The following is a 21,249-nucleotide window of genomic DNA, read 5'->3' as shown; positions in this document are numbered from 1 at the left end:
AATGTCTGATACACAACGATACACAAGTGACGATTAATTCAGACAGAAAACGAAATAATAAGAGAAACATGAAATGGCTCAGCGATTTACTGCAGAGCAAGTACTGAACGCAATCAAATATGACTGTAACTGTCACTGGATCTGGTGAAGATCTGGTGAAGCTGTTAGCGATCAAAATATTGATTTTGAAGATGTTGAAAATGTTATAGTTTTGAGAATATGTCTTGCATTTAAGGGTTTATAGTTTTAGTTTACAAAAACAACACTGGTTTGATGGTAATCACATATAAAAACATGAGAATGAGCATGCATGCACAATTAATTATTCAATATTGACTGAAACAGCTAAACTAAAAAAAAAATCTAATGTTCGCTCTTAATAGAATTTGGCAAATTTTTATGATCTGCAGATCTGTTTGTGCATAGTTTAAATGTGGACATGTATGTAGATTACCTACTATGTAACCTATCTGACTAAATCTCAGAGATGCATTGGAATTATGCCTCATACCGCCATCCCATGTCTACCAGCTGATCCCACTGCACAGAGCTGCAGCATTTCCGGGAAAGGCCAATGGCCTGCAGAGAGATCGATATGGATGAGGTATCTTCTCATGCTTTCTCTCCCACCCAGAGGGAAAAATAGGAAGTGATCCCTGATTGTTATGAGTCTTTACATTTCTGACATTTGAATTGAAATACTGAAACATTCTGCTGATGCCCATTGGAAACTCTTCCCGTCTGTACATGCTGGCTAGTTTCTCCATAACATCACTTCAACCTCCGGATATGGTTCTATTTTTGTATGGAAGGAAATGGCTGCAACCAATATTGTTCCTGCTTCGTGTTGTTTCTCCACCAGCTTCGTTTTAGCACTGTTCATAATTGTTGCCGTGTTTTCCGGCAATGATCTAATGTAGAAGTGATTGTCTTGTGTGTATCCTTATTGACTGATGTTATTTTCATCAGTGGCCACGCTAAAACAAAGCATACCCCGGTTTTGCTAACTCTCAGGGAAGGTGTGACTTTCTGTCTATGTGGCCCAGTTTAGGATACTCTCTGGGTAGAAAAGCCTGACATGTGGTCATGGGAGTTGGGCCACTCAAAGCATAGCTCTCCCATAAAAGACAAGCACACACAGAGGCTTTTGTGTGAGATTTGTTGGTGGTCGTAGTGGGTGGTGGTTGAGTCATATTTTTGTGTATGTTCATCTATGTCACTGTGGCCAGAGAAATTTCTGAGTCTAGATGGACCACGTTCTTTCCTTTTTAGTTTGTGTCTCACTTATGCAACTAGAGCCATTTCACACACTTTACACTCTGAGTCACATGGTCTCATTAATGTGCTCCGTCGGTGGCTAATGAAAGATACTTGCTTATCTGCACCAGCAGGAGTAGCCACATTTAAAGTGCAGTCCCATTTACTCTATTGTTCAGCAAATTTTCACAGGTGAAATGTAGTTATTTCAATAGGAAACCATGCAATAATGAATTTTGTGTGAGGGCGAAACATTTCCCCAATATATATATATATATAAATAAATTGTATGTGGTGCATGCTTGTACAAAACTTGCTGTTGTAGACTTTGTTAGCATGGTGCCATGTGGTTTAGGGCATTCTAAGATGTTCCAAGATGAAGACACAAACCAATTAAAATGTATACTTTGAATCACCTGTAAGTTACTTTGGATTACAGCATCAGCCAAATGCATGTTTATGTAAAAGTATTGTCTTTAGAGTGTCGCTGTGTGGTTGCTTGGGTGTTTGGGTGGTTGCTTATAGGCCCAAGTTAAAACAGTCATCCACCCTCAAGTCTCAAAGATATTCTGGTATCTATATATGGTAAGTTTATGGGATATTTTTGCATTTGTTTTCGGCCACCAAACAAAAAATGTACAGTACTGTTCAAACATTTGGGTTCGGTAAGAGAAGTCTGTTTATGCTCACCAATAAGGCTGCATTGATCAAAAATACAGTAAAAACAGCTAATTTTGAAATATTACAATTTCAAATAACTATTTTCTATTTTATTGTTTTAAAATGTAATTTATTCCTGTGATGGCAAAGCTGAATTTTCAACATCATTACTCCAGTCTTCAGTGTCACATGATCCTTCAGAAATCATTTTAATATTCTGATTTGCTGCTCAAGAAACATTATTATCGATGTTGAAAAGAGTTGTTCTGCTTAATATTTTTGTAATATTTATTTCGGTTTAAAAAAATAGCAGTTTCAGGCTCCCAAAACGCCGGATCCGTCTGGATGAAACGCCGATACGAAACAAAATGTTTACGTATACAGCTAAACGCATCTCCGTGTGGACCTATTTAAGAACGTGCTTACATTTTTAAAAAATATTTTATGACAGAATTCCTTAAAGGTGCCCTAGATTCAAAAATTGAATTTACCTCAGCATAGTTAAATAACAAGAGTTCAGTGCATGGAAATGACATACAGTGAGTCTCAAACTCCATTGTTTCCTCCTTCTTATATAAATCTCATTTGTTTAAAAGACCTCCAAGGAACAGGCGAATCTCAATAACACTGACTGTTACGTAACAGTCAGGATCATTAATATGTACGCCCCAATATTTGCATATGCCAGCTCATGTTCAAGCATTACACAACGGCAAAACGTCTGGATCTGTGCACAGCTGAATCATCAGACTAAGTAAGCAATCAATAACAATAGCGAAAAATGGCAGATGGAGCAATAATAACTGACATGTTTCATGATATCATGATATTTTTAGTGAGATTTGTAAATTGTCTTTCTAAATGTTTCGTTAGCATGTTGCTAATGTACTGTTAAATGTGGTTAAAGTTACCATCGTTTCTTACTGTATTCACGGAGACGAGCCGTCGCTATTTTCATTTTTAAACACTTGCAGTCTGTATAATTCATAAACACAACTTCATTCTTTATAAATCTCTGCAACAGTGTAGCTTTAGCCATTAGCCACGGTGCACAGCCTCAAATTCATTCAGAATCAAATGTAAACATCAAAATAAACACTGTACTTACACGATTAGACATGCTGCATGGTGAACACTTTGTAAAGATCCATTTTGAGGGTTATATTAGCTGTGTAAACTTTGTTTATGCTGTTTAAGGCAAGCGCGAGCTCTTGGGGCGGAGAGCACGAGAATTTAAAGGGGCCGCGTACCCTGAATTGGCGCATTTATAATGATAGGCAGTTAAAAAAATGAATAAAAAAAATCTATGGGGTATTTTGAGCTGAAACTTCACAGACACATTCAGGGGACACTTAAGACTTCTATTACATTTTTTGAAAACATGTTCTTCGGCACCTTTAAGGTACTGCCTAGAGCACTTTAAATACTGTTTACATTTTGTCTCATGGAAATTGTTTATGGGATTGCATACAATCCTATGTTTTAAAACATTACTTGATGAAATTCGATAGATTGTACACTGTAAAAGCAGTGGATTGCCTACTATTTGCAGTACTCTATTTTCTCTCTTGTGAACTGCTTGAGTTCTAATTACCACCACTAGCTATGATGCTAAAGAGTGTTTTCTTGAATGGGTGATGGTAATTCTTCTCTGGGGCTTCAGAAAGAGAGAGAAAGCACACAGCTTTCATCATTTAAACACCCATCAAAGCCATAGTATGGCCTCTGGTCCATTCCTTCTGCGAGTCCTATTGACCTAATAATGACTCTCGGTCTCCACTGCATCCCTCCACACCACCAGCAGCTCACAGGCTCTGCCAGGTTAATTATTTCAATTCCAAACTGAGCCCTGGAGGTTGAAGAGACAGGTGACACACTAAAGCCCCTGGCGGTGCAGTCAGAGGCTGTCAGCAGCTCCCTCCGTTCCTCTTTTAATCTGTGTCTGTACGGAGGGGGAGCGGAGCTTCCTCTTTACAGCTCTGACTTTGAAATGAGAGCTGTAGGGTCAGAGACATGCACGCAGATACACACATATTAATTCAACAAATACACACAACTGCCTGCTTCATCTGCAGAAAAACAAAACAAAACAGGGAAGCATGACCTGGCTGCTGTGACTATTTACCAGTAACCTATATTTGTTTTAATTAAAACATTCATCTGTAGAATGTTGTTGTAGTGTTTTTACTCCATAATTACCAACCCAGATTTCATGAGAAAATGTTAAATTTTGTATGAATGCATGAAAATTTACCACAATTTGCCAAAATGTAAAACAATTATGAATTGTCGTGACTGGTGTGTTGGGTATTAAACGAATACTACTTTTGAAAAATGTTTAAAATGATGCACAATTGCATGAGATGAAAACTCAGTAGTAGCCTAATAAAAGCAGTGTTATTTTACATGGAGCAGGTCGCATCATTGGAGCAGTCATACTTATGTCAGATAGTTGAAATCAAGTCATTTCAATTAGGAATTTTGCATGAGGGCGAAAGATTTCCACACACCGATTTGTTGGACATGTGAATTTGCAGTGTTGACCAACAGAAAGCTTCTTGGTTTGAAAGTGACTTCTGTGTAAATTGTGCTTCATCAGGAAGCACAATTGGCTGGTAAGTCAAAAATGTGCTTTGTAAATAAATATATTGTAGCATTGTGCACAATACAATATTACAATAAAAGTAGTGCTGCACGATTAATTGTTAAAAGATCGCAATCTCAATTTAAACACGTGATCTCATTTCCTAAATGACAGCAATTTGTATGATCACAGCGAACGTTCGGATCTGCATTTGTGCGGCTGCTGATCCAGAGAGAGCAGTTGTATAGGTATGAAAAACTGCTTTACAAACAAGTCTTTTCAACCATACTGTAGAGCTGCACGATTCTGGATAAAATGAGAATCATGATTTTTTTGGTTTCAAATAGAGATCACGATTCTCCCACGATTCTGAATATACAACCAAACAAAATAACATGTCATTTATTAGAGGTTCTGACAAAATATAAATTGCTGGTCTCTATTTGCTGGAAATGTTTGAATGAATTATTTAAAAAATGTTTTTGAATGAATTCAATGACTCATTAATAAATACCTGTTTAATTATTGAATGAATCTGTTTTTGAATTAATTTTTTGAATGAATGATTCAATGATAAATACATTTTTTTAACAGTCAGTTGTCGCCACCTAGTGGAATAAGATGCAACCATTATTTGACGTGCTAAGTATCAAAAGGTAGTTTGCTCTATTTTGATCGCTATCGTAGAAATCAGTGTTTATCTATTAGCTTAAAACGTATATCTCAGTATTTCTGTGATAATTTAAATATATTTGTAACACAGAAATAACTAATGTGTGGTTCAAAACTGCTCTCTCTGTCTCTGGCAGAATGAACACATATTTGAATGTTCCGGTATGATTTTGTCATTTAAAAGACGTGGGCGAATCATTGTCATTAATAAAGTAAGATTGCGTGGGTGCTTGAATCGAGATCGCCATCTTTTTACGATTAATCATGCAGCTCTAATATACATTATTTCTGTTAGAAATTTTCATATCACAGAAGAACTGGAATAAAATTTATAGTTTAGATATAGGCTAAACACTGATATCTACAGAAGCGATCAAAGGTAAATCACCTTTTGAATGTAACTTGGCATTTCAAATAACAGTTGTATCAATTACATTGTTACGCCACCAGGTGGCGACAAGTGACTGTTAAAATATTTATTTGTCATTGAATCATTTATTCAAGATATTTGTTCAAAAATGCTAGTTCATCCAGTAATGAAACAAGTGAGGTATTTATTATGGCTGGGACAATGCATCGATTCTCGTTTCGAATCTTTTCGATTCTGATATTTTCCTATGTATCGCAATTCTCTCTCGAATCGATTCTTAGCTTAGTTTTTAACAGCAGATGGCACTACATGCTTTAGAAACAGTCGTACTTTGCTTGTTTACAGTTCCTTTACACACATAACTTAAACCTAAAATAATCATTCATAAAGTTAGAAAAGGTTGAAGCGAATTACAAGGGTGTTCGCAGTGGCCTGTGTTTACATTAATCTTGTGTCATATAAGCATTCTGAGCCGAGTTGCAAGTGTATTTAACCACTCACATGACTCAGCCGAACGCACGAGCGCACTCAAGTACTCTTCTTCATGAGCATTTGAGTGTGCAGTTAAAGGTGCTAAAGAGGATGTTTTGTTTTATGCATTTTTGCAATATTACTTGAAACTGTCTTTACTAACTGATAAAAGACTATTTATTAGGTGCACTGAAAGGAATAATATTAATATACATCATCTGTGCACGAGGTAGGGCCTTAAAAACATCAGCCAATTGGCCCTCTGGCTTGTCAATCACTGCCGTGACGTTCCTTGTGAGAGACGAGCGTGGCTGCGCGCTCCAGTAACTTTCCACACTCCACAGGCGCCACATGCAATGTTTTTGTCAGGAGACAGGAGTAACAACTGCAGATTATGAGTTACCTGCGGTGAGTCCGACATAATGAATCCACTAACACGATACAGCGAATGCCGGTGGTAAACACTCGTGTTCCAATACTCGTGGGAGGCGTTCCTTTTAAAAACTCAGTAACAGTCTTTGGATTCTCAGTCGACGAAAAAATCCTCTCTATCACCTTTAAAAACTAGCCTAGAGCGCCATCTGCTGTTTAAAAACTAAGCTCAGAATCGTTTCAAGAGAGAAAATATCCAGAATCATTGTATCGAGAATTGAAAATCGATGTATTGTCTCAGCCCTAGTATTAATGAGTGAGCCATTGAATCATTCATTAAAACTGATTTTTTTTACAAAATTTTTTATTCAGATTCATTAAACATTTTAAATAGACAATTAACAGCAATTAACATTTGTCAGAGACTCTAGTAAATTGTTGTTTTGTTTAGTTGTATGTTCAGAATCGTGGGAGAATCGTGATCTATGTTTGAAACAAAAAACAAAAAATCATGATTTTCATTTTCACAATCCAGAATTGTGCAGAGCTACATTAAAGATGTGTTGTATAAGCGTTACTCTTCTACTCACTGGAAAAATAGCTAGTTATGTCAAAAGCATGAGCATATCTTTCTCTTTTTCAGAATGAAACCAGCCTAAACGGCACAACATCCTTTCACTAGTGCGGTCGTGTGTAAATGGTATGGCAGTATTAGGTCAGTGTGTGGTCACTGCTTGCGTTGATGCTGTATGACAGCTCAGTTGCTCCTCTCTGATGTCTTGCGGCACAACCCTGCATCCCTGTGCCATCATACCGGCAACCTACAACTGTGTACTGCAGCGCTGCGTTATATGCATGACGCTCTGCAGCTCTTGTCCTCCTAGCATCATCATATCTCTCTCTCGCTCACCTGTTAATCATTAGAAAAGGGAAGTGTATTCGTTTTCGTCTGCATGGACAGAAGGATGCGGGCCACTGGTGGAGGAGGTCACTGATAATCACTCTTTTGTTTCTCTTCCCATCAGTATGAATGAGATGTAACAAGCTCATAACATTAGGCTTTATGTGGCTTCCTGCCTCAGAGAGCTGATCCTTGAATTTGACTTGCAAATGGTTGTGATTTTCTTCACTGGGTGCGCAGAAAGTGTGTTTGTGAATTGGTGAGTGGTTTCGATTTGCTTAACTTGTGATTTGGTTTGTTTTTAAGGCATATGTAATTATGTTTAGGGTTTATTTTTGGAAGATGACTGTATAACTACTTGGGGAAGTTAACCGAGGCAGTTTTAGTACCACCAGCACAGTTGTCTAGTGAACAGCTGTGTAGCAGACATGAAGAAGGGTGTGTAAGAGTGTATCAAAGCATTTTAGCCCCACTCTCTATGTAAAAATAGCCTAACCCACTGACCCACACACACTACTACGGTTGACTGTTTATTTATAGTGTGGAGTGCTGTTGATTTGACTCAACTTCATGTAAGGCACTAAAGCTAATCTAATGGTAACAATTGCCTTTTAGGAAGGTACTTGCAGGTTCTTGTTATTAGTATTTGATAATATTTATTCATTGGTATACCTTATAGGGAATATGCAGGATTTTTTAAACATATCTAAGGTGTTGTATACAGTCTGTGCCTTAGCTTCTCAGCCCTACTTACTGTAATTGGGTCGTTGACATGTAATGCCAAGCAATGACAGCAGTGTCCTGCAGTGTGACATGCAATACTTCCTACTTTATATAACTTATATGTTCCTCTATATTTAAAGTGTCAAATAATGACATGCCACATTGAATTTTTTTATGCTTTTTGACAAAGTAAGCATTAGTCTACTATTGGGTTATTTTTATTTATTTTTTATTATTCATTTAAATAATAGCTAAGTTATTTTCATCTTTGTTTTTGTAAATTAGTAAAAAGTTGGTCACACTAATTATCATCCCTCTATCTAAAATGGGTTTTAAATAACATATTTCTAATTTTTGTTAAATTATTATACATTTAGTCTGTGTTATTGCTCAAAGTTAAAGGGGGAGATCACCCAAAAATGAATTTTCATCGTTTACTCACACATGACTTTCTTTCTTTATAGATAAACAACGCAAACTAAGATTTTTAGGAAAATAATCACTCTGTGAATCCGTTGAATCACTATCGCTTGGTTGACGTCCTTTTGAATGTCTTCTGAAGCAAAACAATACACTTAAGCCACGTGTCACATGCATGCTCATATGAAAGTTGACCATAAGCATTGATTTGTAGTTTAAAAAATTAAAACATTAGTATTTTGTGTATTTGTATAATATTTGTGTTTATCTAAAGAAAGAAAGTCATGTGTGAGATAACTATGAGATAATTTTTGGGCGATCTCTCTCTCTTTAATATTGCACAATAAAACAAACTAAATGTACAATATTTTTACAAAAATGAGAAATGTTATTTAAAGCAATTTTAGATAGAGGGACAATAATTAGTCTTTGTTTGTGTTTATCTGAAGAAAGAAAGTCATATATATATCGTGGATAGCATAAGGCTGATTAAACTATCCCTTTATTTTGGAGACTACAGTAAACATTTTTTCTATTAAAACTATTATATCCAAATCATTTGTCATCTTAAATATATTATTTCCCTTATACATACAGCGGAAGACATAGGTTTACTTAAATCCTGATGTTGAAAACAGTTAATGACATGTTATGTGTTTTTCTGCTTTAAATCAGAAACCATTCCCATGTCAACATCTTCTTCTTGCGGTCTCATAGACTTGGAGACTTTAAAGTGATCAATCAGTTGCTTTCAAATTACTTGAAATTTTTTCCGTCAGAGCTTTTATCTTGGTACAAGAACTACTGTGCTTGCATTATATGTGCATTATGCATTCATTAAATCTTGGTGTTGTAATATTGAAGCATTTTGAACAGCTCAGGTCCTGTCATGACCACTAGCGCCATGTTGCATTAAACAACCTTTTTGCCAGTCCTTTGTGGTCATATCAGATTGCTTATTAATGTTGGCTGCATCAATCCTATCCCTTTGACTTTTCAATGTTGCCAGGGCTGCATTGTCACACCAGGTACAGCAAGCGCATAATTAGTCTTTTCTGTTTCACAGATTGATTGAGGACCTTTTCCCTTCAGAAATCAGCTTGGCACTGCCACAGAACCAAAGGTAAGCTTCTCTTGCCAGCACTAAAAGCAGCTGACTGTTTGAATGATTTTGTTCGTTTGTCAAAATTCTTTTACAATTTATAAATGTGTGTATATATATATATATATATATATATATAAAAATACACACATTAGCATTGTTTTTAATATGAATATCCATATTTTCATGCTGTATTGCATGTTTCATCCCTTTTCAAACTGCCTAAATTCACAGCATTTTAAACTATTTTAGTTTAAACTATTTTAGTTATATTTTTAATTTTTTAGACAAAAAGTAATAATATCGGCCATCATGTCATCATAACTTTAACTATGCATAATAACATAATTGATTTCCCTGAAAATCATAAACCATTACAATTTCATTTGATGGCATTAGTGGTGAAGAAATGACATACTTGATGTTTAACTTACATTTTCTTTTTGAATCAGAAGTACAACCCCATTTCAAGAAAAGTTGGAACATTTTTAATCTTTATAATCTTCCATAATCTTTTTACTTTTATTTTGCCTCTATCCCAACTTTTTTGGAGAGTGTTACAGCCATCAAAATTTGTTTATATTTACAAAATACAATTAAGTTGGTTAGTGAAAACACTGGAAATCTTTACTTTTTGCTTTTGTCAGTTAAATAAATGTTCAAGAGAATTAACAAACCACAGATTCTTGATTTTCTTGCATTTTACAAAATATCTCAACTAGGGCTGGACAATTAATCGAAAAGTAATCGAAACCGATATTCAGAACCTCTAACCGGCGTAATTTTCCCATAACGGTTATGTGTTTTTTTTTTTTTTTTTTAAATCCTGTTAATACTTTCCTCTTAAAAACATACTATGCAAGCGAAAGTGACCTCACTTCGGGGCTTGTGCGCTGTCTGACTCTGCATTTGAATTCGCCTCCGTGTTGCTTCCATGCCGCTGACTGGACAGGAAGGAGTGACTGGACTGGACTCCGCCCCGTCCAGTCAGCGGCATGGAAGCAAAACAGAGGCGAATTCAAACACTGAGTCAGATAGCGCGCGAGCCCCGAAGTGAGATCACTTTCGCTTGCCTTCTCACAAAATTTTGTCAATTGTATGTGTTTTAAGGCTTGCCATTTTGGAAATTTTAGTGATTCTAGACTATCAAATGTGTATCATTATATTGAGCTATTGCGCTGATGCGTTGTGGCACACGAAAACAGTTCCCTTATTTATTAAAACGTGTAATATATTAAAGCGCCTTTGGTGTTTCCATGGTTTCTACAAAAAAAAATCAGAAACCGAGGGTAACACGGGTCTGACGCAATTGACAGGCGACTCCTCACACGTGCTGGAGCCTTGGTTAAAATTTTCTCACAATTTACAAATAGTTGGAAACATTTGGGATATTGTTAAGTACTCAAGTGAACAAAATACATAACACTGGCCTAGTGGGTTTTGGATATTTTACTGCAAAAATATTACATATTGCACCTTTAATGCATTTAAATAAATGTACTGGAACTGTACTAATTTATCTGTATCTGATTTACAACAAGCAGAAATCTGGAAGAAATGTTACGAACCATAGATAAAATAACTGCCAAAAGGGAACTGTTATGTCAGATCACTCTTTCAATAGGAAAAAATATCCCACCTTTTAATAGTCAAGCATATTTACAGTATAAACCTTGTCAGTGAACTATAAGGGCAAAAATAAAAAAGCAAAAAACAAATAAAATAATCATTCATTAATCGCAACAATCCCAACTTTTCTTAAAAATCGGGTTTTAACAACGTACTTTACAAAGTTATGATCTCATCTCACGTGTGTGACTGGCCTTTTCTTTAAACATTCCTTGTACTTTTTAAAAACACTCGGAATATTTCTATAGACATGTGATGCGTGTTTTGAAAGGAACATAACGTCCGTGGACAGATTCAACCCTTTAAACCTCCCAGAAGTTAGCCAAATCTCAAATAACGCTGCTTTAAGCCTCGGATCCTCCTGTGTGCTTGAGTCTGTCTGCATTGGTAATTCCATTTGAAAAGTGAAAGCATGTGGGGATGTATGGAAACAGTAGACACAGTCTCTCTTCTGGGACTCTGATGTTCCTGAATTACATCCCTGTGTGTCGTCTGCCCTGTTATCAGGTCTGAGACCTGCCGCACATTCCACACGCTATCATTAACCCCTCGAACCCCGCCTCGAGGAAACCTCAGTGTTGCTTTCCTCCATCCACCCTCTCACTCAGTGCCTCTTCATGTCTGGTCTCAGAGGGAGTTGCAGAAGTGTGGTCATCTCCTCAGAGCGCCTGCTTTAGCTCTGGTCTAATGAGAGGGGACAGTGGGAGAGGACCCACTCAGGCCTCTGGGGCCCCACCACTGCACGAGCAAACACTTTACAGTCTCATGTTTCCTAGGACAGTAATTACACAAAGTGTCGTTTTCCCCATCAGTGAGGTGAAGGGAAAGAGTGTTGGAGTTTTGGCTCTGCATTAGGTGTCTAGACCAGTTGTCTGAGGAACAAGATGTATCATACTTACTTTGTAAAATTATCAGGCATAGTTAAACTGCACTTTTTCATAATGTAGAAAGATATTTTTTTTTATATTATTATTATTATAATATTTTTTTTGTAACTCACTAGTAAAGGGCGTCAGAGGAGTATGAAATCAATGTCAGTAGCCTTAAAGAAAAGCTCCGATGTTTTTAGTTCCCCAGACGCTGAAGAAGCAGCTTTCCACACAGCCTGTGCAAAGGTGTTGCCTTTCTAATTGTTTAGGTTTAGATGGAAATAGAATCTGAAAGTATGTGCTGCTCCCGGGCAGCCGGACCGTCCCACTGTCTGCTGTTTTTGGCGTCTGTATAGCAGCTCTTGAGTTCAGCTGCTACCTAACGCCGGCACAACCCAGTCGCGTGGATTGCCCAGGCCGGCTGCTGGCGACTTCTTCTATCTGGCACTTTCCATAATACGGATACAGAATTACTTTAAAATAAGGTTTCATTTACTACATTAGTTAACATGAACTAACAAAGAACAATACTTTTACAGTATTTATTACAATTAGTCAATGTTAATCTCAGTAATGTTAATCTTACTAATATATTTTAAAAATCAAAAGTTGTATTTGATAACATTAGTTAATGCACTGGGAATGCATTTATGCATTTTTTTTTATTAACTAACATTAACAAAGGTTAATAAATGCTGTAAAAATTTATTGTTCACTGTTAGTTCATGATAGTTAATGCATTAACTAATGTTAACAAATGAAATCTTGTAAAGTGTAACCTGATTTTTTTTTTTTTTTTTTTTATGGAAAAAAATACATGAATACTTTGGAATGAGATCTTGGATACTTTAGATTAAATGTTTAATATTAAGATGAACACAAATTCACAATTAACATCAAATTTAATGGAACCTCTTAAAATTGTCACCCCCCCAATCTTAAGACGTCTTGCTCCTATTCTTTGTTCATTTAACAGTTAAAATCAACAGTGTCAGCATTTTTATATAATTTGTTGAATTGACATTTAGTTCATTGTAGAAAATATACTGTATTGTATCCATTATTGTTGCATAAAGTTTTATTTTATATATTTTGTTTAACATTTGACTATAAATAAACTAAATCCTTCAAATCATTGTTTCATGCTTAGATTTAGTAACAGGGTAGCAAAAACTGCAAACATCAAATAAAATAGAAAAAAAAAAGCTATTTAGTTTGACTTCCTGAGATTGATGAACATTCATTTTCACTTTTCACAAACCTATTGTTGAAAAATAGTTTCTGTTTTGTACTCTTGTCATGGATAGTGCCATATATGGGGCACTAAAGCCTGAAACAATGTAGGATCTCCAGAATCTCTTGGCTAAAGTGTGGTCAGTCTATCCAAATGTTTCATTTTCAAGGGCCAGTTTTTATGTCTGTTATTATGCAGCTCTCTGGAGAGGGTGTGATATTTTCGATCTATTCATAACATATACAAACCAGGATCTTTGTTTTTGTTTGGAAGAATGGCCTTTGACTGATGCAAGAGCTCTTTCAAATGTAGATCCTGAAGTGGTGTTGACCTTAACTGACTTATTCTACTGAATTCTGTTCCACCTTGACCTTTCAACACCATACAGACTGAGTGCTTTGATTGTACTGGATTCTTGGAGATAAGAAAAGAGCAAGTGGGTACAGGAAGTGATGGAATGATGTCAGCACACCCACAGGAAAGCACGTAATGGAGGATTGCGGTGTGCTTTTATCTACCAACTCAATTTCTCCTGCCTTCCATTATATTATATTACATTATAACCGTTCAAATTGTTGGGGTTGGTAAGATTTTTTTTTTTTTTTTTTTTTTTTTTTAATGTCTTGTAAAGTTCTCTTCTGCTTACAAAAGCTGATCAAAAATACAGTATACCAGCAATACAGTTGTGAAATATTATTACAATTTAAAATAACTGTTTGTTGTTTTTATGCATTTTAAAATGTAATTTATTCCTGTGATGCAAAGCTGAATTTTCAGCATCATTACTCCAGTTTTCAGTGACACATGATCCTTTAGAAATCATACTAATATTATGTTGTGTTGTGTTATGTTATGTTATGTTATGTTATGTTATGTTATGTTATGTTATGTTATGTTATGTTGTGTTATGTTATGTAGTGTAGTGTAGTGTGTAGTGTAGTGTAGTGTGTAGTGTAGTGTGTAGTGTAGTGTGTAGTGTAGTGTGTAGTGTAGTGTTGTGTGTTCTGTTATATGTTCTGTTATTCAGGGCTTGACATTTTTGGCTCACCAGCCACTGGGGCTTGTGGTTTTCCAAAGTTACTAGCCACTCATTATTTTAACTGGCCACAATTTTGACCCTAACCTTGGGGAAAAACTGCCATGTAGATATTTTTATTATCTCATAATTTGGCAGCAGGTATATTAGGCTGCTGTCACTTTAAGACCTGACTCACGGATCCATTATACTGTTACACATGCCACCAAGACTGGCATTTTGACATTATTTTGTGTGTATTTGACTATTAAGCGCAATAAGCGGTGAAAAACAACTCTATTTAGTACTGAGGGGCAGCTTTATGTTCGCACACTCTGGGTATAAGCACAAAATCAATGGAAATTAGTAAATGATGCGCAGTATGTGCAATCACAAGCCAAAATTCAAGCCCTGTAATGCCAACAATATTCAAATGAAACGAGTGAGTGAGGGGTTTGTATGTCAATTCACAGTTGGAGAGATGAGAGAGCAAGAAAGAGCAGCTGGTATCGTGTATCTGTTCTGCAGAAAATGAGTATTGGAAGCATTTTAGATATTTAAGTATTGATATGTATCAAAAATAAATATTTTTGACAACACTACATTGCATATAAATTATAAATTGTATATAAAATTCAACCTGCCAAAGTGGCTAATAGGAGTGATTGCTATATTAATTATTATATTATATTATATTATATTATATTATATTATATTATATTATATTATATTATATTATATTATATTATATTATATTATATTATATTATATTATATTATATTATATTATATTATATTATTATACTTTTTGTCCAAATAAATGTCTACATTTACACATATGTATACATTTTTTCCGGATGCTTTCTTGCAGCAAATCCTTTAACTGTATTAAATGTGTGCAGTGTAGCATGGCAAGTGATCTACATTTGAAAACAGTTCTGACCAGCTCTGGGTCATGTTTGCATGAACTAAAAATGAGGTTCAGCATTGCTGTCGTTGAACTGCAGGTCATTGTGATGTGAACACGGGCACTTCTGCCAGCCTGGCCCGTGTTCAAGGCCTGTGGGTTTACTTGAAAAGAGTATGGGCAACAGTATTGATTCATAGTGTGGTGCATTATGTCTCTGTGGATGAACACAATCCCCCCTGCTGTGTGTAAATGGAGTCTCAGCTGGACTGTCCTGCACCAGAATTGTCATCTATAATTTTATTCACTGTCCACTGCAGAAACCCCTCTTTCTCCTTACTCATTAAATTTAATGGTAGCATCAGCAAGACGGACTCTGATCTGTCTCTGTACCATAACTAAATTAGGGCCCCTCATTTCTCAAAGTGCCCCAAGGCAGACAGCGTTGCCCCCTTTTATCCCAGCTAGAGTTTATGCCTTAGCCGTATCCCAGAGGTTAAATATATGGCCTTGACATTAGAGAGGCTTAGCTATGGTTTTGGTATGGCTCCTGCTTCACTTTGTGTTGGGCAATTTGTGACTTTTTTAGCTAGTTAACCTAGAGGATAACTTCCTTTTGATTCTGTATGGCAAGCACTTGTTTTGTATTTCTTGTGCATTATCAGGTGTGACCCTGTTACTGTGCAGCTGGGATTGGAAAACTGGAGCATCTGTGCTGGTTGTGATGTCTGGGGAATTGCCAATATGTGTCGTTGGCAGACGCCACCCCTTCTGGGCCTTGAGATGTATAAAGGGGCTTCTAGACATGAGTGTAGGCCTTTGAGGCTGCTTGTCTTGCATAATGCTTGCACAAAGTAGGATTTGCATTTAATATTTCAGTTTGCATCCTCTCTAAAAATCGTACTTGGTGTTTTTGGCTGTGATTTTAGCAAGTAGTGATCAGTCCGATGAGTTGAGCTGAACTGAGCTTGCATGTGCATCTAACCTCTCTGTATCGAGGTTGCAGAAAGGCTAATCTGCAAACTAATTTGTTAATTTGGAGTTTGTCTTGGATCCTCTGCTCTTTCCCCTCCTGCTTCTAATTGGCAGAACTGTGTGTGAAGACTGTCCCATTGTGTGTGTTGCCAAGCCCGCGAAGGGAGTCTCTATGCACGTCTCGCGTTTATAGCACTCGGTTGTGCGTGAATGATGACATTAGTGATGCTTTGTCACTCTGTTGCAGGATTTTAGGACCTTTGAATCCTCCTTTTGCTTCCACGCCTTTTCTTTTTCCTCCTCCTCTTAACCTGGAGCTCTCTCACTAATGTGAACTGACCACGTGATTGACGAGACAAATGGTTGGAATACTTAGCCTAGCTTTGGTTCCAGTGTTTAATTTGGTCATGGGCAGGCAGCTGTTCTAGGGCCAGACACCACAAACCGTCCCCAGTCCAGTGGATTCCCATATTTAGTGTCTACACCATTTGTTTCGCAGGATTTGTATTCATTTCAATAAGATGGGATTGATAGTGACCTTTTTCTGTTATAAGGGTGGTTGTAGTTGTGAATATTGATTAGAATAGGTGCTTCCCATGTATAATTTAGTTATTCCTCATCTTTCACATGTTTTTGTTTGTTTGATGATACCATAAATTTACATTTAATTAAATATATATGCATATTTCCTTTTTTTTTTCTTTGTCTTTTTTTTCCCCATGATTTGAAGCATTAGGAACACATTTCTCATTGCAAAAATCCTCTTATTGTATTGATTTTCTGGTGAAGTAAAATTGTTCTTGGTAATGGCAAAAATAGGCTATTGAGACTACAAATCAACAGTATTGCCCTCCTACACACACACACACACACACACCATTGATTAATGACCTGCATCCTGCTTGTGGAGACACGGGAAACAGCCTCTTTTCATCTCTCCAGCTTCTGTTTGAAAGGATTGTCCTCTTTTCATTGTTTTCATCTTTTCTTGGCAAATGAACCACTTGTACAAGCTCCCACCCAAACAAACCAACTTAATGGACATTTATCATCTGTAAAATATCATAGATCTATTGTCTTTTAAACCAAATTATAACCTTGTGTCAAATAGAATTTTTGTTTCTGTTGGTTGCGTGTGAAGATGCTGTTAAATGATTTGCGTGTGTGTTTGTGACTTCATGAGGTTGGACCATGGTCTCCCATGAGCCTCACAGAGGCGTTTGACCAGGGAGAGTATTGGACGCTCTTTGTTTATCCTGGTCGGGGATGTGGAAATGACAGGCAACAGAAGCATGGCAGATCTGACTGAATAAATACACGTCTCCTACTCTTAACTCACAAGGTTATTTTAGTACAGACTCTTGAAATCAGCAGTGGCATCATATTGGGAAACATTGACGATAGTTTCACAATAATGAGAGCAGTGAGAAGGGAACTGCATGGAGGATTTAGTGTTCTTCATTCCAGGAAAGGAGCTCTGAAATTCTTGCTTTTATGTAGAAAATAGTGCCGTCTGTGCAAGTCTGCAGCTAATTTAAACCTGCAACTTGTTAAGAGTCAGAGTCCTGGACCAAATTAATTGACACATGGTTTCTTTATGCCTTCATCGTGAAAGCGGGGACATCACTGATTTCTGCTTTGTAGTGCAGGTTTTGCACTTGGCGTAAAAACATTTTAACATGGATTGTGTGACAAATTGATTGATTTGATCACATTCTTCGGGGTCAGCTCCACTTTCTGTCTTGCCACTACAGGGTTTTGTGTTGAGCTCTAGATGTTGCTTTGTGATTGGATGACTTGGTTCTGGAGGTAATAAACAATGGAGACTTTGTGGTGCCGCTGAGATATTATTTGACTCTGACTTTAATTTTCGAAACATCTAATCCAGTGCATTCTTTAGGGAAAAAAAACCCCTCCATCTTCAAAGAGGACATGTTTGTTTTATACCGAATCCTGATTAACATACTGAACTGATGTATGATTAAAGAGTTTGGTTTATTTGGCACATAATTTTGTTTACAAATATTGAGCTTGTGTGTGCATTTATTAAAAAAAGCCCATTACTATTTTTCTTCCTGTGTTGATATATTTCCAATTGAAACAAAGGGTTTGAGCAGGGCATATTCAATGCCTAGGTGATTGATTGATTTGATTTGATTGATTGATTGATTGAGTTGATTGATTTTGGTTGATTTGATTGATTTGATTGTGAGTGAGTGAGTGAGTGAGTGAGTGATTTAGTGAATGAGTGATTGAGTGAGTGAGTGAGGTGAGTGAGTGAGTGAGTGAGTGAGTGAGTTAATGAGTGAGTGAGTTAATGAGTGAGTGAGTTAATGAGTGAGTGAGTTAATGAGTGAGTGAGTTAATGAGTGAGTGAGTTAATGAGTGAGTGAGTTAATGAGTGAGTGAGTTAATGAGTGAGTGAGTTAATGAGTGAGTGAGTTAATGAGTGAGTGAGTTAATGAGTGAGTGAGTTAATGAGTGAGTGAGTTAATGAGTGAGTGAGTTAATGAGTGAGTGAGTTAATGAGTGAGTGAGTTAATGAGTGAGTGAGTTAATGAGTGAGTGAGTTAATGAGTGAGTGAGTTAATGAGTGAGTGAGTTAATGAGTGAGTGAGTTAATGAGTGAGTGAGTTAATGAGTGAGTTAGAGAGTGAGTTAGAGAGTGAGTTAGAGAGTGAGTTAGAGAGTGAGTTAGAGAGTGAGTTAGAGAGTGAGTTAGAGAGTGAGTTAGAGAGTGAGTGAGTTAGAGAGTGAGTGAGTTAGAGAGTGAGTGAGTTAGAGAGTGAGTGAGTTAGAGAGTGAGTGAGTTAGAGAGTGAGTGAGTTAGAGAGTGAGTGAGTAAGAGAGTGAGTGAGTAAGAGAGTGAGTGAGTAAGAGAGTGAGTGAGTTAGAGAGTGAGTGAGTTAGAGAGTGAGTGAGTTAGAGAGTGAGTGAGTTAGAGAGTGAGTGAGTTAGAGAGTGAGTGAGTTAGAGAGTGAGTGAGTTAGAGAGTGAGTGAGTTAGAGAGTGAGTGAGTTAGAGAGTGAGTGAGTTAGAGAGTGAGTGAGTTAGAGAGTGAGTGAGTTAGAGAGTGAGTGAGTTAGAGAGTGAGTGAGTTAGAGAGTGAGTGAGTTAGAGAGTGAGTGAGTTAGAGAGTGAGTGAGTTAGAGAGTGAGTGAGTTAGAGAGTGAGTGAGTTAGAGAGTGAGTGAGTTAGAGAGTGAGTGAGTTAGAGAGTGAGTGAGTTAGAGAGTGAGTGAGTTAGAGAGTGAGTGAGTTAGAGAGTGAGTGAGTTAGAGAGTGAGTGAGTTAGAGAGTGAGTGAGTTAGAGAGTGAGTGAGTTAGAGAGTGAGTGAGTTAGAGAGTGAGTGAGTTAGAGAGTGAGTGAGTTAGAGAGTGAGTGAGTTAGAGAGTGAGTGAGTTAGAGAGTGAGTGAGTTAGAGAGTGAGTGAGTTAGAGAGTGAGTGAGTTAGAGAGTGAGTGAGTTAGAGAGTGAGTGAGTTAGAGAGTGAGTGAGTTAGAGAGTGAGTGAGTTAGAGAGTGAGTGAGTTAGAGAGTGAGTGAGTTAGAGAGTGAGTGAGTTAGAGAGTGAGTGAGTTAGAGAGTGAGTGAGTTAGAGAGTGAGGGAGGGAGGGAGGGAGGGAGGGAGGGAGTGAGTGATTTAGTGAGTTAATGAGTGAGGGAGTTAGTGAGTGAGTGATTTAGTGAGTGATTTAGTGAGTGATTTAGTGAGTGATTTAGTGAGTTAATGAGTGAGGGAGTGAGTGAGGGAGTGAGTGAGGGAGTGAGTGATTTAGTGAGGGAGTTAGTGAGGGAGTTAGTGAGGGAGTTAGTGAGGGAGTTAGTGAGGGAGTTAGTGAGGGAGTTAGTGAGGGAGTTAGTGAGGGAGTTAGTGAGGGAGTTAGTGAGGGAGTTAGTGAGGGAGTGAGGGAGGGAGTGAGGGAGTGAGGGAGTTAGTGAGTGAGGGAGGGAGTGAGTGAGGGAGTGAGTGAGTGAGGGAGGGAGTGAGGGAGTGAGGGAGTGAGGGAGTTAGTGAGTGAGGGAGTTAGTGAGTTAGGGAGTTAGGGAGTGAGGGAGTTAGTGAGTTAGGGAGTGAGTGAGGGAGTGAGTGAGGGAGTGAGTGAGTGAGGGAGTGAGGGAGTTAGTGAGTGAGGGAGTTAGAGAGTGAGTGAGTTAGAGAGTGAGTGAGTTAGAGAGTGAGTGAGTTAGAGAGTGAGTGAGTTAGAGAGTGAGTGAGTTAGAGAGTGAGTGAGTTAGAGAGTGAGTGAGTTAGAGAGTGAGTGAGTTAGAGAGTGAGTGAGTTAGAGAGTGAGTGAGTTAGAGAGTGAGTGAGTTAGAGAGTGAGTGAGTTAGAGAGTGAGTGAGTTAGGGAGGGAGGGAGGGAGGGAGGGAGGGAGGGAGTGAGTGATTTAGTGAGTTAATGAGTGAGGGAGTTAGTGAGTGAGTGATTTAGTGAGTGATTTAGTGAGTGATTTAGTGAGTGATTTAGTGAGTTAATGAGTGAGGGAGTGAGTGAGGGAGTGAGTGATTTAGTGAGGGAGTTAGTGAGGGAGTTAGTGAGGGAGTTAGTGAGGGAGTTAGTGAGGGAGTTAGTGAGGGAGTTAGTGAGGGAGTTAGTGAGGGAGTTAGTGAGGGAGTTAGTGAGGGAGTGAGGGAGGGAGTGAGGGAGTGAGGGAGTTAGTGAGTGAGGGAGTTAGTGAGTTAGGGAGTGAGTGAGGGAGTGAGTGAGTGAGGGAGTGAGTGAGGGAGTGAGGGAGTGAGGGAGTTAGTGAGTGAGGGAGTTAGTGAGTGAGGGAGTGAGTGAGTTAGGGAGTGAGTGAGGGAGTGAGTGAGGGAGTGAGTGAGTGAGGGAGTGAGTGAGGGAGTGAGGGAGTTAGTGAGTGAGGGAGTTAGTGAGTTAGGGAGTGAGTGAGTGAGGGAGTGAGTGAGTGAGGGAGTGAGTGAGGGAGTGAGTGAGTGAGGGAGTGAGGGAGTTAGTGAGTGAGGGAGTTAGTGAGTTAGGGAGTGAGTGAGGGAGTGAGTGAGGGAGTGAGGGAGTGAGTGAGTGAGGGAGTGAGGGAGTGAGGGAGTGAGGGAGTGAGTGAGGGAGTGAGGGAGTGAGGGAGTGA

At 37.9% G+C, this 21,249-nt stretch overlaps 1 protein-coding gene across 6 annotated transcripts in view; it reads left to right on the top strand.

The window, feature by feature from the left end:
• The window catches only part of raph1a (Ras association (RalGDS/AF-6) and pleckstrin homology domains 1a), an 87,704-nt gene that overhangs the window by 15,540 nt on the left and 50,915 nt on the right, over positions 1-21,249 (top strand). For all 6 annotated transcript variants that reach the window (XM_067409668.1, XM_067409669.1, XM_067409671.1 and 3 more), the window contains one exon: positions 9,497-9,553. The gene's annotated coding sequence lies outside the window, so the exon portion shown is untranslated. The remainder of the gene's footprint in view (positions 1-9,496; positions 9,554-21,249) is intronic.

Source organism: Chanodichthys erythropterus, chromosome 14, assembly GCF_024489055.1.
Source record: "Chanodichthys erythropterus isolate Z2021 chromosome 14, ASM2448905v1, whole genome shotgun sequence".
NCBI lineage: Eukaryota > Metazoa > Chordata > Actinopteri > Cypriniformes > Xenocyprididae > Chanodichthys > Chanodichthys erythropterus.
This window is presented reverse-complemented; position numbering and strand designations above follow the sequence as displayed.